Below are 18,014 nucleotides of genomic sequence, written 5' to 3' on the forward strand. Positions count from 1 at the left end.
CTTCGTTCCGACGAGTCCAAGCAACAGATCTTCACCAGATATGGCTAGTCACAACTCCACCTTTTCTTCCAGCAGCAGATCTTCTTCCAGACAGATTCCACCAACTTTTGATCTTTGCATTTCTTCACTTGATTCGTATTGATATGCTGATTTGTATGGTTGATTGTTTGATGCTTGTACTAAATTGTTCTCCCATGTTTTAGTGCACGTACTCATGTCATTTTGATTTATGCTTGTAAGGTGTTCGACAAAATGTTTCTTACAACAGTAGGGTTAAATTCGTGCATTTTATTTCACTTAATGTTTGCTTATCTTGTCTTTTGCAATTACTATAAGTTTTGTTCTTCGTTTGAATACAATTAGGCTAGGGTAGATTAGCTTTCTTTAATGCTCTAAGTTACATTCCATGCTTAGTTTCATTATTTGTTTACTTTATGTTGTCTTTAATTTCCTTGCAATCATAGTTTAAGTTAGACTAGGTTTTCTTATTTGCATCGTCTTTCATTTACTAGGTTAGGTTCATTTAATGCTTTGCTATTTCATTCCTTAGATTAATTCTATTATTGGTGAAATCGTAGCGTAGAGTGACAATGCGTTATGATATCACTATTAATGGATAGATAGGATGTCTTTCATTAATTAGGATTAAATTTCATACTTGCTTTGCTCTTTTGTTCTTTAGGTTTAATTTCATACTTGTTTTGTTATTTCATATCGTAGTTCAAAATTCAAAACTCAAACCCCCAGTTTCATATCAATAATCCAAAAGTCATAACAAATCCTGAAGTTATCATCCTATCGTTACATTCTTTGGGAGACAACCCAAGTCATCTCTATACTACTTTAGTATAGAGGGGTTCAGTAACTTTAATTGTAATTTGATAAGCTCCCATAGCACGACACTCGAGCTCACATCAATCACTCAAGATAACCCATTGGTTCCAATCCATTTGGAACCATGTCTCCAGCCGATTCCTCCAAAAAGAGAAGTCTTCCTTGTCATATGGCGGAGGAATCCGAATGTCCCATCTGGGAGGTCCTTCACTCTCCATCTTCTTCCTCTAGCTTCTTGCTCTCTTGGCGGTTAGTCCGTAGAAGAGCGACCTCACTCAAATACCAATTGTTAGGATCCTTGTGTCCGCTAGAGGGGGGGTGAATAGCGTTTCATCATGCTCCTTGCGTCGTTGCTTGCTTCTTGTGATGATGTGCAGCGGAAAATACAAGAAACAACACACTACAATGCTAACATGTAGATTTACTTGGTATCCACCTCAAGAAGAAGTGACTAGTCCAAAGATCCACACACTCACACACCCTCCACTATGAAAATCACTCCTTTATGGTAACTACCGAAGGCAGATAAGCCTTACAAGCTCACAAAACAACAATAATATAAAGAGAAGCAAATACAAGGGAAATCTTACAAGATTTGTACAATAAACCCTAACCCTAGCTTCTTCTTCTTGTTGTAACTCGCCTCTTGACTTGGACATGCCTCCAAGAACCTTCAAGAACTGGTGGGGAGAGCTGTAAAGAAGCTGTGAAAATCACCCATGCAAGCTCGTGTGGAAAAGAATTAAGTTCTATCGAAGAAATCGCACGCCAATGCCTTTATCTGCGCCAACGGTCGAATCCCAATCGATTGGGGAGGTTTTGGATCGATCGACCGATCGATCCAGAGTGCCTCTGAGCTCTCTGGAAATCCCCTAGATCGATTACCCAATCGATTCACTACGTTTCGTATGATTTACGGAGATCGCACGAAAATCCTACCTCCCAATCGATCAGCCGATCGATTGGAGGCTCCCAATCGATCAATCGATCGATTGGGAGGCTTTCTGTTCAATCGATGTTTGCCTCCCAATCGATCCATGGATCGATTGGGAGAATCCTTTGTCATGGGTACTGTCCCAATCGATCAACCGATCGATTGGGCATTAGCCAATCGATCGGTTGATCGATCCAACTCTTGTGAACTTGCCCAATCAAGTCCAAAGCCGCCTAAAACCAACATCCAGTGAATCCATGACCTGTTGGTACATCATACCTAGCATCCGGCCACACTCGACCAACCTCGAACTAGCCTTCTAGCCTCCTCCATCAGCCTTCCGTCCCTCGGATATCTCCCATCCTTAATGTCTTGCCTTCAAGAGATTCCTTCGGCCTCATCCTAGTTATCGAGTTCTCCTTGCCAAGTCACACTAGGACTTACTTTGCCAAGACCACATGCTTGGATTTACAACCCTTGCCAAAATCACACTTGGACTTACAGTTGCCTGGCTCCTCACCAGGACTTTCTCAAATGCCTGGATCCTCACCAGGACTTTCTCCTTTGCCAAGATCACATTTGGACTTTCCAATTTGACTAACTTCCAGTTAGAGTTCCACCACTGCATAAACTCCAGTTAGGACTTCCATACACCTAACCTCCAGTTAGGACTTTCACCATTGCCTAAACTCCAGTTAGGACTTCCATACGCCTAACCTCCAGTTAGGATTTTCCCAGTCATGTCCTGTCACCCTTGACCTACTTGACTTGTATTCTCATCATCCTGGTCAACCCTTAGACCATCTCCATAACCGAACGATTGCTTCAGCAATCTCCTTATATTGTCAAATATCAAAACTCAAACCCTGACTCAAGCTTGACTCAACTCAAGCTTAGTCAAACTTATCAAACTTGACCTAGGGAAATTGCCCCAACACCATATCCAAAAGTTGCTACATGAGGGAGTTCTCTACGTGTTTGGCTTGAGCCCGATCTGCATGAAGCTCCCGTCCTGCCTAGGTATGCTGTCCTTCTTCTCCTTCGTTGAATCTAATTGATTTTTCCTCCTTTTTGTAGCTCACATCATACTAAGGGTGTGTTTGGTTGGCAAGAGCAAACTTGCGGATGCAGAGATCAATGTTGTGGCCATAGCCGAGTTGGAGAACCACGGCTTGCAGCCAGTCGAATAGAAAGAAAATCTGCTTAAAGAGAGTGCGGGAGTTCCAGCCTAAGGGAGCGAAGGGGTAGCTAGCCGAACGACTATTGGTGAAGTGATTTGGGTAGTGAATCCCCCACCAGAATGACTTCCGATGATTCCGGTCGATGAAGCCTCGGAATCGACTTCTTTAGGGGATCCGTTGATAAGTCGAAAGAGGCACCGCGCGGAGGCTGCCTCCTGATCCGCTTCCTTTGTGATGCGGTCCCTAACCAGAACCAACCCACCTTCCTTCTAAGCGGGGTGAAACTTTGACGCCTGCTACCTAAACGGCGACCGTTCCCCTTCCCTGTTCGGGCTGCCACAAGGAACCATATGCGCGTCGCCGGTCGCTTTCATACCACCTCCACTGCAAAAGGCTCAGAAGTGTCACATCCAACCGACATCAACTTCTCAGTTGGCTGGTAGAGCAACTTCAGCCTCGTTCGCTCCGAGTAGTCGACGTCATATAATAGTGATCGTCCATTTGCCTACGGACGAGTGGCGTGACTCCAACAACGCCGAATTTCGAGCCCTCGAGCACCAAATAATTATCCAGAGGTCGTTCGCACAGATATGGGCTGATGCCCGGGCTCGAGCGACGGTCATGCCTCTAGGGGCGCTCGCCGACAGTCATACCCAGATGTCTACTGGAATAAGTATTTTACTTGTATATTCCTATTTATCACCACTCGACCCTAATAATTTTCTGCTTCCTCACAGTATTGGGTAGAAAGTCTGGTCATGTGCCAAAGGCTCGTCATTTTGGAGTAAGAAGTTAAATAGTTGTGCACCCCGAGTGGCCAGGCAACAGCTTCTCAGGCACAGCTGGAGCAAATGGGCACAGAGACGGCTCAATTAAGAGCCGATTTGGGTTAGAGCTTCAATCAACTAGAGGCGGAGAAGAGCAAAGGCGCCGAGCAGGCTGCACAATTGGCTCGACTTGATAAACAGGCTAGTTCCTTCGAGTCCTAGCTCAACTTGGCCAACACCAGGAAGTTTCAGACAATCGAGGACTTGGAGATAAAAAAATAAGGAGTTTCGGGTGCTAGGTCAAAACCTGAAGGATGTGGAGGCCTCGCTAAACGCCGAGCGGGAGAGTAGGTCAGTTGAACGCTCCGCCACGAAGACCCAGCTTGACGCCAAAGATGAAAAGATGGCCAAGTTGAATGAAGAGCTGAAAGCCTCCCGAGCGGCCCTAGCGATGTATCAGGAGGCCGAGCCTAGTAGATTCGAGCTCATGAGGTGGGCTTACTTCCACTCAGACCTCTTTAATGACAAGGTTATCGATTGGGTACTTCGCTTATTCAACCTTGCCAATGATACACTCAATCAACTGAAGGAGGGCAGCTACATTCTGACCGCTCTGAAAAACAAGATCATCAGATGGGATAAGCTGACTGAGTTACTGCCCGACGATGTCTTGGATTATCTTGAGTGAGCCTCCTCCCGCATATTTCGTCTCCTTTCTATACTCTGTTTGGACTTGTAAAAGTTACAAAGTATTAATGAATGGTTGCCTGTTCGGCGTACCTTTTTATTTAATATTGATCCTTTTTTTTTTGCGCCATTCAACTTTTCCTTTTCATATTTTCCGCTTTGTTTCACTGCGCCATCACTCAAGATTAAGCAAGTCTGCGAAGATAAGCCTTTTTTCATTGATCTCGGGTTTATAGTCGTCGCTTGGTTGTTGGTGTACATAAGAGTTTAAGGTCGCCACTCGACCGTTGATAGGTGTAGACAGGGATTTAACGTTGCTGCTCGACTACTGATGATGACTGGGGTTTAAGGTTGACGCTCAACCATTGATAAGCGTAGACAGGGGTTTAAGGTTGCCGCTCGACCGTTGATAGGCATAGATAGGGGTTTAAGGTCGCCGCTCAACTGTTGACGAAGATTGGGGGTTTAACGTTGCCTCTTGACGGTTAGCGAAGACTGGGGTTTAACGTCGTCGCTCGACGGTTGGCGAAGACAGGGGTCTAACATCGTCGCTCAACGGTTGGTGAAGACTAGGGTTTAACATCATTGTTCGACGATTGATAGTTATAGACAAGAGATAATAGTCGCCGCTCGACTTTTAACTTGGCCGATCGGCTCAAGAGTCTGGAAAACTCGGTTGTTATTCATGTCTGTCCTGCATCCAGAAGGCATATACACAAGTACATCTATAATTACTCACGCACCTCACTTGACTCTGTAGGGTTGTAGATGATTCGCACTCCATGGCTGCTCGAGCCGTCTTTTGTCCTTGTCCTCTAAGTAGTAGGCCCCCGAATGGAGTTTCTGCATGATTTTGTAAGGTCCTCCCCATGGTGCCTTTAGCTTGGAGACGCCATCGACTGGCTTGATTTTCTTCCACACCAGATCATCGACCTAGAAAGACCTCAGGATCACCCTTTGGTTGTAGTTTTACCTCATCCGCTGTTGGTATGCCATTAGCCAGATGGCAGCTTTGTCCCACGATTCATCCACCAAGTTGAGCTCCATTAACCTCCACTCGGCATTTCCCTCGTCGTAGAGTTGCACTCGGTTATATTCTATTCCAACCTCCATAGGGACCAACGCTTTTCCTCCATTCACTAGCTAGAATGGTGTTACACCGGTCGCTTTTTTTGGAGTCGTGCAAAGTACCCACAAGACACTAGGGAGCTCGTTGACCCAGCTGCCCTCGGCGTGGTCGAGCTGAGCTCGTAAGCCTCTAAGGATCTCCCGATTTATGACCTCAACCTGGTCGTTGGTCTAGGGGTAGGCCACTAAGGTGAAGGTTTACTAGATGCCAAAGCCTTCGCACCACTCCCTTAGTCTCCGACCTGCGAACTGCCTACTGTTATCCGAGACGAGACAGTGGGGGATGCCAAACTGACATAAGATGTTTGGTCAGATGAATTTGATGACTATCTGCTCACTTATCCTTGTCAATAGCTCAGCCTCCACCCACTTTGAGAAGTAGTCCACCGCGACGAGCAGGAACCTCCGCTGACCAGTTGCTATGGGTAACGACCCCATGATGTCTATGCCCCATTGGTCGAACAGGCAAGAACTGTAGCTGCCTTCATCTCCTCGATTGGTCGGTGCGGCATTATGCTCCTTTGGTAGGACAGACATGTGGCTACTGCTCGAGTGACATTCTCTCGGAGAGTTGGCCAAAAATATCCGGCTAGGAGAATCTTTCAAACCAGTGAATGATCGCCCGAATTGCTTCCACAAGAGACAAGATGTACTTCTTGGAGTATGTACTTTATGTCCTTTGGACCCACACATTTGAGTAACAGCCTTGAGAAAGACCTCTTATAAATCTTGTCTCCGATTAGGGTGAATCGTTCGACCCTCCTCTTTAGTAGTCGAGCTGTCTCATGGTCGATCGACGTTCTACCTGATCGGAGGAATTCAATCAGTGACATTCTTTAGTCTCTTAGGAAGATCACTCCTTCCATCCGGTCAATGTGCGCCACCAATGAAACCTATTCGATCAATTGGCTAATCACGATCGGTGATAATGAACTGGCTAATTTAGCTAGTTCGTTCGCTACTTAATTGTCCGATCGGGGGACCTTCTGTACAGTGACCTCTTGAAAATTTGCCTTCAACCTCTCGAAAGCTTCTACATATAATTTGAATCGGGCGCTGCTAATCTCAAATGCCCCAGATTGTTGTTGGGTGGCCAACTGGGAGTCCGAATGAATGAGGACTTTTGTGGTTCCGACATGTCGCGCTGCCTGTAAGCCGGCTATCAAGGCTTCATACTTGGCTTCGTTAATTATTAGTGGCCCGATAATCCAGCCGAACGAAAAGTTACATCCAGTCTTCATGTGGTTAAATAAGCAGAATGCTGATCCCACTTCCTTGTCGAGTGGATGAACCATCGACATATATTCTCTAGGTTGCTGCTAGTTCGACGTTCTGGACCTCTGTGATGAAATCAGCTAAGGCCTGAGCTTTGATCATTGTTTGGGGTTGATATTGAATATTAAACTTGCTTAATTCAGTTGTCCATTTGATTAGCCGCCCGGACACTTCCGGGTTGAGAAGGACTCTTTCCAGGGTACTATTGGACATGACAATAATCGGATGAGCGAGGAAGTACTGGCCGAGTCTCCGAGCAACTAACACCAGCGCGTAAGCAAATTTTTCAAGACAGGTGTAGCGGGACTCTGCATCTTTCAATATATGGCTTAGAAAATACACGGGCTACTGTTCAGGACTATTTTGCTTAATTAATGCTGAGCCGATCGCATACTCAGTAGTTGATAGATAGATCCAGAGCGACTTCCCAGCGCTTGGCTTAGCTAACACAGGCAAGGAGTTAAGATACTCCTTGAGCTCTTCCAATATCTGGTCGCACTCTGCGTCCCACTAGAATTTTATCACTCGGCGCAGTACCCTGAAAAATGGCAGGCTCTAGTCGGATGACTTGGATATGAATCTGGACAGTGCGATGATTTGTCCAGTCAGCTGTTGGACCTCCTTCAAGCTGCGGGGCGGGGGCATGTCTTGTAGTGCCTTCAGTCTACTCGGATTCTCCTTGATACCCCATTCAGTGACAATATATTCGAGGAAGCGTCCACTCTTAGCGCCAAATAGACACTTGCTCAGGTTCAGCTTCATCCCATATGTTCTCAAGGTTCGGTATGTTTCTTTGATATCTGCACATAAATCAGCAGCTCAGACTGACTTTATTAATATGTCGTCAATGTATACCTCTAAGTTGCAGCTGATCTACTTCCGAAAGACCTTATTCATTAGCCTCTGGTAGGTGACACCAGTGTTCTTCAGTCCAAACGACATGATGTTGTAGCAGAACGTTCCATCGATTGAAGAACGTTCACCCTGCTAACCTTTTCCTGATCTTTTTTAACGAGCGACACTTGGTGGTAGCCTTGATACGCGTCGAGCATGCAGATCATCTCGCAACCCGTCGTAGAGTCTACCATCTAGTCTATCCAAGGCAGCGGATAGAAATCCTTTGGGTACACTTTATTCAAGTCACGGAAGTCGATGCACACACATCATTTGTTGCCCGACTTGGAGACTAGCACGACATTAGCGAGCCAACTTGAGAACTGGACTTCCCGAATGTGGTCAACATCCAAAAATTTTTCTATTTCTGCTCGGATGATCAGGTTCTGCTCTGTGCTGAAGTCCCTTTTCCTCTACTTCACGGGTCGGGCGTCCGATCGGATATGAAGCTTATGTTGGGAGATGCTTGGCGAGATTTTGGGGAGCTCGTGGGCTAACCAGGCGAACACGTCATGATTATGCCTAAGGAAGGCAAACAACTCTACCTTTCTCTCGCTCTCTAGATTGGCGATAATGAAGGTGGTTGCTTTCGATCGGCTTGGGTGGATCTGGACATCTTCCTTTTCTTCATAAACCATCGCAGGGGGCTTCTCAATGATGGCGTTCACCTCCAAGCATGGGCTTTTCCGAGCGACTCTTGCTTCATACTTGACCATCTCGATGTAGTATCATCGAGCATTCAACTGGTCTCCTTTGACTTCCCCTATCTTATCGTCCACCGGTAATTTGATCTTCTGGCAATAGGTGGACACCACCGCTCGAAACTCATTGTGTGCTGGTCGTCCCAAGATGACATTGTAGGTCGAATGTGCATCTACCACAATGAAGTTTGAGGTCCTTGTCCTCTTCAGGGGATCTTCTCTAAGCGAGATGGCCAACTCACCCAGGTTGATTTGTAACTGATCGAACACCTTTTTAAATATGATGTTGATCGAGCTCCCTGTATCAACAAAAGTTTGATGGATTGTATAATTGGTGATTACCGCTTGGATAATCAGTGCATCATCATGGGAAATTTCCACTCTCTCTAAATATCTTGGGCCGAAATTAATTTCGGGTCCTTCAGCTCTCTCCTTGTTACAACCAACAACGTGGATCTCGAGTCGCCGAGCGTGCGAATTCCTTACTCAGTTAGAATCTTCGTCGGTCGGACTACCGACGATCATTCCTATCTCTCCCCGAGCGGCGTTACTTTGGTTCTGTTCCTCCCGTGTCGACGGTTTGTTTCGCTCGGCAAAGACTCAGGCGGGACTTGGATTACTCCCATGCTGAGGCCGATGGTAGCGTGGTTTAGCTATTGTTCTTTCTTCCTCTCTTCAAACGGTTGATCGACGCCTTTGTCACCGATCAGGTGTTGGGGATTGACGGCGATATCCCATGGGGCCGACCTACTAGCTACCAGGTCGTAGTAGTCCCGGGTGTTATGCGTCGCCGACTGGTGGAAGGAGCAGAACATCAGCGTAAACATCTTGCATTTTGCAACTTTTGGACGAGTGACCACCACATGCTGAACAACATGTGTCCTGGGCTCATGTGGCGGGGCTCCTGATCGAGGCCCCTTGGGGGGTTGATGACTACTCGACTGTCGCCGTTCAGCAGACGCTCCTGCGGGCTCAGCGGGCGTCTCCTTCTTCCTTGCCGCCTGGGCTTCTTCCACGTTGATGTATTCATTGGCCTTCTTTTGTAAGTGGCCAAAGTCCTTCGACGGCCTCCGAATGAGCGACCGGAAGAACTCTCCTTAAGTGAGCCCTTGGGTGAAGGCATTCACCAACACATCCGAGGAGACCGTCGGGATGTCCATAGCCACCTGATTGAATTACTGGATATAGACCCTTAATGCCTCTCGAGGCCCTTGCTTAAGCGAGAATAGATTCACACTCGTTTTCTGGTGGCAGCAACTGCTAACGAAGTGATGTAGGAAGACTGCTCGGAAGTCTTTAAAGCTGTGGATTGAGTTACTCGAAAACTGTTTGACCCAACATTGTGTCGATCCAGATAGCGTGGTGAGGAAGATTCAACATTTCACCCCATCCGTGTACTGGTAAAGTGTGACTATGTTATCAAACTTGACCAAGTGGTCGTCGGGATCGATCACTCCATTATATCCCCCCGATCGTCAGTAGGGTGTAATGCTTTGGCGGAAGGTCATTTAGAATCCCCTCCGAAAACTACTGATTGAATTACTTTGGTGAATCATCTACTCTGGGTGCCTTCCTTTTCCTTGTATCTTGAGCGGGCACCTCATCTGAGGAAGTTCCCTGATCTCTGTCTGCTCAACCCCATTCTTCTACCGGAGTCCATAACAATGCTTGGTGGAATGAGACCGACACATTAGGGGCTTCCCCATAGGTGTCGATCGACCTCTTGTTTGGTTCCCGAGTAGAGAGTTATTCCACTCGGTCCCCTTGCTCAGCCTAGCGACCCGCTGCTGAGGCTGCAGGCTCTTGCGCTTGGCAGTCGGTCAGCGCCTGTTGTTGCTGTTGCTCCACTATCTTCGTCGCTCTGGCCTGTATCTTCATGTCAAGATCCTCTTGTGTCAGTGTTATTATTGTGAGTCATTCAACGTCTTCCATCTTCTCATTCGGATGCAGGTTACGTTCCCATAGATGACGCCAAAATGATCCTGTCTGAAAGCATGAAGCTGGAAGGTAGGGGATGCGGCGTCTCTGCTGATTGGATGAAGACCTCACTCCTCTCTGCAAAATAAACCAAATTAGGGAAGAGGTTCCTGGCGTTAGCCCTCCGACGCTCAAATTAGAAACAGAAGTGAGAAGAGAAATCGAAAATAATAGGGACAGAGATGAATCTTGTCTTTCTTCATACCTAACATACTCTTTTATACCTTTCTTAGTTATCTTCCATCTTCCCCTGTTTAATGATATTAATTACCGACAGAAGACATCTTTGTCTGGCTTTTCGCATTTAATGATAGATGAAGTGTTCTCTTTTATTTTCTCTTCCCCTTATTAAATATCTCAGTCTTTCCCTCTTTTATTATTTTATCGATTTATTACTAATTAATATGTACAATGCCAATGCCACACCCTGAGCCAGATGGGTGGCCCGCTCAGCCCACTCTCTTGTTGACCGAGCTGATTAGACACTGGTTCATCAAGATGGCCGACTGGACAGTGGTTCCTTCGATCGGCCGATATAGCCACTTCCCGCTCAGGTCATGCGGACGAGCCTTACTAACACCCTAGTGTTGACTGCCTTGACTTTGACCTACACCGTGACAATTGACCCGTGTCAGGTAGTCTCCTTCTTATCGTTGCATCACCTACTAATGACATAGGAGTACTAGCAGCGGTCACAATAGATATAGATGAACGGGGAGAAAAATAAACAAAAGATGATAAATTAGATGGCATATGATGGGAGATACCAAAGTCTAAAATCCATAAGGGTGAAGATATACCTGACATACTAGATGATGACAAACCTATATGAGAGGAAGCTGACATAGCAGAGGGTTGTGAAGCAAGGAACTATTGAAACTGCTCTAACATATATGGATCAGATTTCCATAAAGCATCTGCACGACCAGGTATGATGACATAACAAATAATTCTCAGAATAACCAAACTGTAAGGATACACATCTGTACAATCCATAAAAACTGATGTTAGGACGACCCATTGTCACACAGAGAATTTGAGGCAGAAACGGATGTCAAACATAGAAATCGGCAGCACAGGACGTTAGTTTCGAAATTAATAAAAAAGGACGTCAATACCAAAATCGGCAACACAGGGCATCGGCATTGAAATTGACAGAAAAAAGTATTGGCGCTGAAATCAACAGCATAGGACGTTGGCGTCGAAATCGGCAGAAAAGAGTGTCAGTGTCGAAATCGACAGAACAAGTCGTCGACGTCAAAATCGGCATGACAAGATGTCGGCGTCGAAATCTGTAGTAGCAGTAGGAGATGACAGCGGCAACAGAAAATAATAACGGGGGGCGGTAGAAAATAAATAGGTCAGAGAAAGAGAACCTCGCTCTGATATCATGTAGAAATTAAGGAAAAGAAAAAAATTAGCTATATTATTGAATCCAAAATTGATAATAGGAAATACAGAGTACAAGGTCTTTATATAGTTTAGTTAAGAAATCCTAAACTCTAAATATAAAAGGGAAAAAGACCAAATTACCCTGAAAATTATAAACAAATAAATATAAATAATCTAACACCTTAAACTCTAAATAACTCCAAACATTAATTAACCCCAAACCCTAAAGTAAACCCATACCTCAAATACTCCTAAATCTCATAATCTCAAATCTAAAAATTTGAGCAACAAGAATAAAATTCAACTATCATAAAAACCATGAAGAACACATTAAATTGAGTGTCTGACCTTCTCATGCAAAAGGTTGTACTAGAATAAAATATCCCTTATGATTTATCTATCTATATCTAGTCGAGGGTCGATGATACTTGATCGCTTGGGTAAATTTTATCATCTTTTACTCCAATAAAAAACATATTAAAATGCAAAACATTATTAAATATTTCATCAACTTCTAACCATATAAATTAATGGTGATGTGACGATATTAGGAATTATTATTTATCTCCCAGAGGTCTTATACTTTATAAAATAGATATATTCAATTCTTGATTATTGTATACAATATTTTTCATTGGGTAGTATTATTTCAATTCTTATATTCTGCTAAATCATCAATAAAAAGAAGTTAATAAATTGATAATTTCTCTACTTTTACAGCCTCCTTACCAATTTTTCTATAATATCTTTAAAATTTAAAATAAATCATTCACTTTATTAAATTTAAACAATCACTTTTCACTACGCGCTACATCAACATTAACTTTCTTAAAATTTTCATTATCTTTATTTTAATTATTTTATTTTCTCTCTTCCACTTTTTTAATTATTTTTCTTTCCCTATATAATATCTACTTTTTATTACCAAATTTATTCCCTTTATTTTTTTTCTCCCAAATTAAATGATATTCTAATGTTTAAGAAATGAATTTCATTTACTAAATTTAAAGAAGTAATATTTATGAAATCTAAATTTAGAGAATGGATAGGGTAGTTGATGTCAAAATTTTTTTACATCAAATATAAAATTTAATATAAATTCTATGTTTAGGGAAGCTGATGCAAATGCTCTTATCACTTCTCATTTCTCCCTACTTACAACTATAATCTATCCCTAACCTAACAAATCCTAAATAATATATATCACAATTATCAACCTTTATATAAAGAATTGTAATTAACAAATGCAATTTTAACAAATATAACTAAAAAAAAAAGAAAGTCATTTTTCCTTTCTAAGAAACTTGAGACTTAAAAGGGATATAAAATTGCTTTAGTTCAATTTAGAATAGAAAGAACAAGATGTGTTAATCGAACAAGAAGAGAAAAATCAAAATAATCCATTAGTACCCTTAAACTCATTTTATAATAGCTATAAAATTATTACTTGCATAACAACATATTCATCTAGCAAGATGAGTTGGGAAGGATAACAGTATCTCACATAAAATGATGGATTCCACTTATTATTCTTCATAATTTGTGTATTGATTTATCTTGTCACTTCTATTGAAATTTCTAGACGGAGAAAGAGAAATAACTAAATGTCATTGTTTGTTTTGTGTAGAGTGTCACTTAATGAAAATTAAATTTTAGTTATGACTATAAGCATGATCTTCTCTTCTTGTTGTTGTCATTAATATTGGTTTGAGAGTTTATTGATAATAAAAAAGTGTAGATATATGTGTCATGATCTATTATAACAATTTAAACTTTTCATCAGACTTCTAGTTGGTGTTAGAAGATAAATATGTTTCGTATCGGTTCCTAAAATTTTGTTGCCTATGTTTCACTATGGAAACTAGAAGGCTGTTTGGAGTAACTTGAAGGTGCCTAAAATATATTGGATCAATATTTGAGTTCAAAATCAAACATGTTTATTCATCATCGTCGATCAGTGTAGCATCCTTAGATCCTAGTTTGGCGATCTCACGAACCATCTCGATCGGAATACCAAAACCATAAACCATTTGGTGCACTGCATCGGCAAGCTATGCTCATTACTTCTCATCCAACACTCAGTTGATTTTAGCTTTAGAACCTAATAGAAATTTATTAATGACTTGATTCTAGTCATGGTGGCATTTCATATTAATATCAAGTTCTAAATAGTCTTGAAAATTATAACACAATAGCCCTGATTTGATATTTAAGGTCTTGTTTATTTGAGATGGAAATAAAAATTATAGAAAGATTTTCACGATGAAAAACTTTCCTCTATTTATTCCGTAAAAATGGATAAATTATTCGTAAACGGATCAAGCTAAGCCGTAAGCAACTACAATGAAAAGTAATAGATTCTAGGATGAACCACTCGGCTCCACCTATTTCCATTTTTGAAAAAATAATGGCATGTAAAGCCACACTAGCAATACCAGCATTGTAAGCATATCTCGCTTAATCTAGCAAATTGGTATCACAGAGTTGTATAAAACTTCCCCATTTCTGTTTCTATTCGCAGAATAACATCATAAGACAGTTAAAGGTTCTAGTTGATCTTGTAATTTCCTAGTACCGATCAATAATTAGACAAATCTTTTGTTTAGCTAAGATTCTTGTATTTCGTTGGTTGTGTTATAATAACCTGAACAATTACAATATAGTTTTGTTTCCTGATCCTCGGGAGGCAACTTTGAAGTCCATAGCCGGAGATTGTCCCTTAGCAACTGTATGATCAAAGCGCTATCTTCATGCGGTTCCTCACTCGAGTTGTCTTGCTCTGCAACTGCAAGATCAAAAGCTTGCTTTGCCAGATAGCATGCCCTAAAGAAATCAACAAGCCATAAAGATAAGAGCAGAATCAACCAAATAATAACAGAAGCATAATTTGGAAAGAAGGCATATATACCTATCAGGAGAATTTAGGATTTCATAGTACAATACTGAAAAATTTAGAGCCAGGCCGAGTCTAATAGGATGAGTTGGAAGCAAATTGATTTTGGCTTTCTCATAGGCAATCTATGGAGATGGAAAATATTACAAGTAGCCATTAAGAATGCAAGACGTAAAAGAATAAGTTGTCTATAATGTTTTAAAGAATACGAGATCCTTATCCAAGATGCTAAAGATAAAGGTTATAGGATCTTGACGTGCCTCATAAGCTTTCATTGATTGATCAGTTGCTTTTTGTTTTTCTTCTCCAGTCTTGAACTCTGCAAGGTAGCAAGAATAGTCGCCCTTCCTAAGAAAAATACAAAACCTTATTAAATATATCTAATTCTTACACAAAAAAATGTTGCACTGTCTTGAGAACATGACTTCTGAATTCTTCTGAGAAACAATGCTGCATTTTCTCCGGCCCAAGTAACTTCTGAGTGAAAATCCAATCAAACTGCATGGTTGGCTTGCAAACTTACCAACCTTTTCATCATGTTGGACTAAGAGAACCTTTTTTACAAGGGTACCTTTCCTACAAAAATTCAGGGTTCAAAGTACTATTGTAATTTGTAAAACGAGTTATAAATACTGATATGTGTTCATCACATTCTGATTATTTTTATGGGAAACACGATAGATCTCGTTCATCATAACTTAGCAATCTTGCACATGACAGCCTATGTTTAATAATTGCACATCTTATAGTTTTGATGTCATAGTTAACAAAATATAATACCTTTACTTGCTAGTCCACAGAATATATTAATTCATAACTTCATGTCTAATCATCAGACTTTAGTTTCAGTTCTTATTGATTGTAATGAACCCCCTTCCCCCATTGTTGGAGCTTCATCAGTGAACCAACACCAACATAGCCTGATTAAATTGGAAAAACAAAATAAAAGAAAATAATTCTTTGTTAACTAGGCACAATTCATGATTGAAATGTCACTTACAATCTTGTAGAAGTACATGAATCAAGAAAGTGTAGTAGCCGACCGTGATTTACCTCCTCCGTGTTGACCCTGGGACGGATTGGCGGGGGCGCTGGGAACGAGCGTATTCACCTTTTGCCACCATGAATCAAGAAAGTGTCAATGCAATTCCTTAGTCACCAAAAGCAAAGCAACTTTAGATACACATAAGCAATCAGAGAAAAAAGAATAAGTATGCTCAACAAAGCTTGATTTGGTGGCATAATCATCAATTCAAATTAACAACTCTGATAACTGATAAGTAGTAACAATTATCAACCAGCCATCTGGCCAAAAACTTTAGAAGATTAAATTAATAGACAAAGTGGTAAAAAATACTTGTTACAAAAGTGCATAACTGGGACAAACAAACAATCTTGCATAGGAAAAAACAGATAAACAAACTAAGCCGTTCAATAGGCCTTTTTCTAAGTCATTATCATGATGGTTAAACAATTTAAACATATACAAAGAAGTTGTATGCTATATATATTTCCTTTTCACACACTGTAAGAAATTTTAATCCTCGCCAACATTTATGACAACTAGTTTGTTTCAGTTCCCAACTCTAACTTTTCAAATTTGTGTTGCCTAAGAATTTTATTCAACTTCAAAATTTTGAAACAAGAAATTGAAAATAATAGTAAGTTTGGCTGGTTGATAATTAGCATAATGTTTGAGAATAATATGCTTACATTTTGTGATAGAAAATTGTTGGTTCGGTACTACTTGAAAATGGGATAAGATGTTGGTCAATGAAGGCCAAAATTTCATCACAAATCTGGACCAGTTCTTCTTCTACCTTCTGCCGATAGCTTTGGATTAACTTAGCACTCTGCTCGTTGCTGCTGGACTCCTGTTTTTTGCTCAATCAAAGACATGATGCGCCATGCGGTTCGATGAGATCCAACAACCTTCTTGTAGCCCACTGAGAGGAGGTTTCTCTCCTCTGCTGTTAACTCTACATCAAGCTTGGCAACTTTTTTCATGTTTTCAACCATTTCTATATGAACATTACAAATTACAATCACAATTTCCAACAAATAACAAAATTCAAACCCATAATCTTAACCATAAAATTACCAATCAGGAACATCAATCGGATTAAAGAGCAACATGATAAAAAAGCCACTAGGGATCGACAAAAGTGCTCTATTAAAAATTGTAAAATAATAATAATAATAAATAAAAACACAAAAGGAGGCACCTTTCCTATTCAAATAGCTTAATTCCTTAAAAAAAATAATAGAAAGGGAGTAAATTCACACATATTTGCTCCGACAATAAAAGGAGAACTGAAATGAAAAGATAAAAGTACGAGGTTTAGGTCAAAAGAAATACGGCGAAGCAGAGGCAGATAGATAGAGAAATACGAAACTTTCTCATTCACCACGTCGAAATCGACTGCATGGAAGAAGAACGAGGAATTCGAAGAACGAACCATCCGGCCCCAATTGTCCCGCACCAGGCGGATTCCACAAAAGAGGAGAGTTTAGTTTATTGGCCCGATAAAGGCGGCCCATGTTTCTCTATCGAAACCGGAATTTTATGAAATCACGCCTCTAATATTTCATATTTACTAAATGATGCTCTCTATTTAATTTTTGTTGTACGTCTATAAATTAACTTCAGAAAAAAAACTACAAACCCACACATAAATGTACATAAAAAAACTTAATTTACAAGTTCATTTATAAATTTGTTTATACTTATTGTCAACTTTGATCATGTCTAAAATCTACGAAGTGGTGTGCTGGCTCCGGTGAACGACGATCATTGATGAAGATAACCTCTTGGAGACCTAAAAGAATCTCTCCACGATTCTGCGCACAGCGAGACAAACTAACAACGCGTTTTTAACCTAAGATCAGAGTGGGGATCCCTAGCTAGGCTTTCTGACACTCAAGTCAGTTTCTCTCTCAAGGGTGGAAAAAGAAGAAGAAGAAGAAGAAGAACAGTAACTGAAGTACTTTAAAACAGAGTTTAGATGCTAGAACTTGCATACTTTGCCAATGGAGAGGATCCCCTTTTTATATTACCTCATGTGACCTCTGTAGTTGTGAAGTAGTCCCCATTTCATTAGGATTTGTTAGGAGATGAAGTCATCTCCTGAGCTTCGTGTAATAATCTTTTTAAGGATTTTTTTGTACCCCATATGTACCTCCTTTGTCATTTGTGACTCATATTTAAGATGAGATATGCATATGAACATGTCATTATAATTGAATAAGCTTCTAGAAGATATTTCCCACCAAGTTTGCTGGGCTGTCATACTCATATACTTATATTAAGCATGTTTCGACCGATCGTTCAAACCGGTCGTATATATATTG

At 41.2% G+C, this 18,014-nt stretch overlaps 1 pseudogene; it reads right to left on the minus strand.

Moving 5' to 3' along the window:
• Window positions 1-7,361: 7,361 nt before the first annotated feature.
• Window positions 7,362-16,682, minus strand: LOC122011176 (annotated as a pseudogene).
• Window positions 16,683-18,014: the final 1,332 nt, after the last annotated feature.

Source organism: Zingiber officinale, chromosome 8A, assembly GCF_018446385.1.
Source record: "Zingiber officinale cultivar Zhangliang chromosome 8A, Zo_v1.1, whole genome shotgun sequence".
In the NCBI taxonomy this organism is placed as follows: Eukaryota; Viridiplantae; Streptophyta; class Magnoliopsida; order Zingiberales; family Zingiberaceae; genus Zingiber; species Zingiber officinale.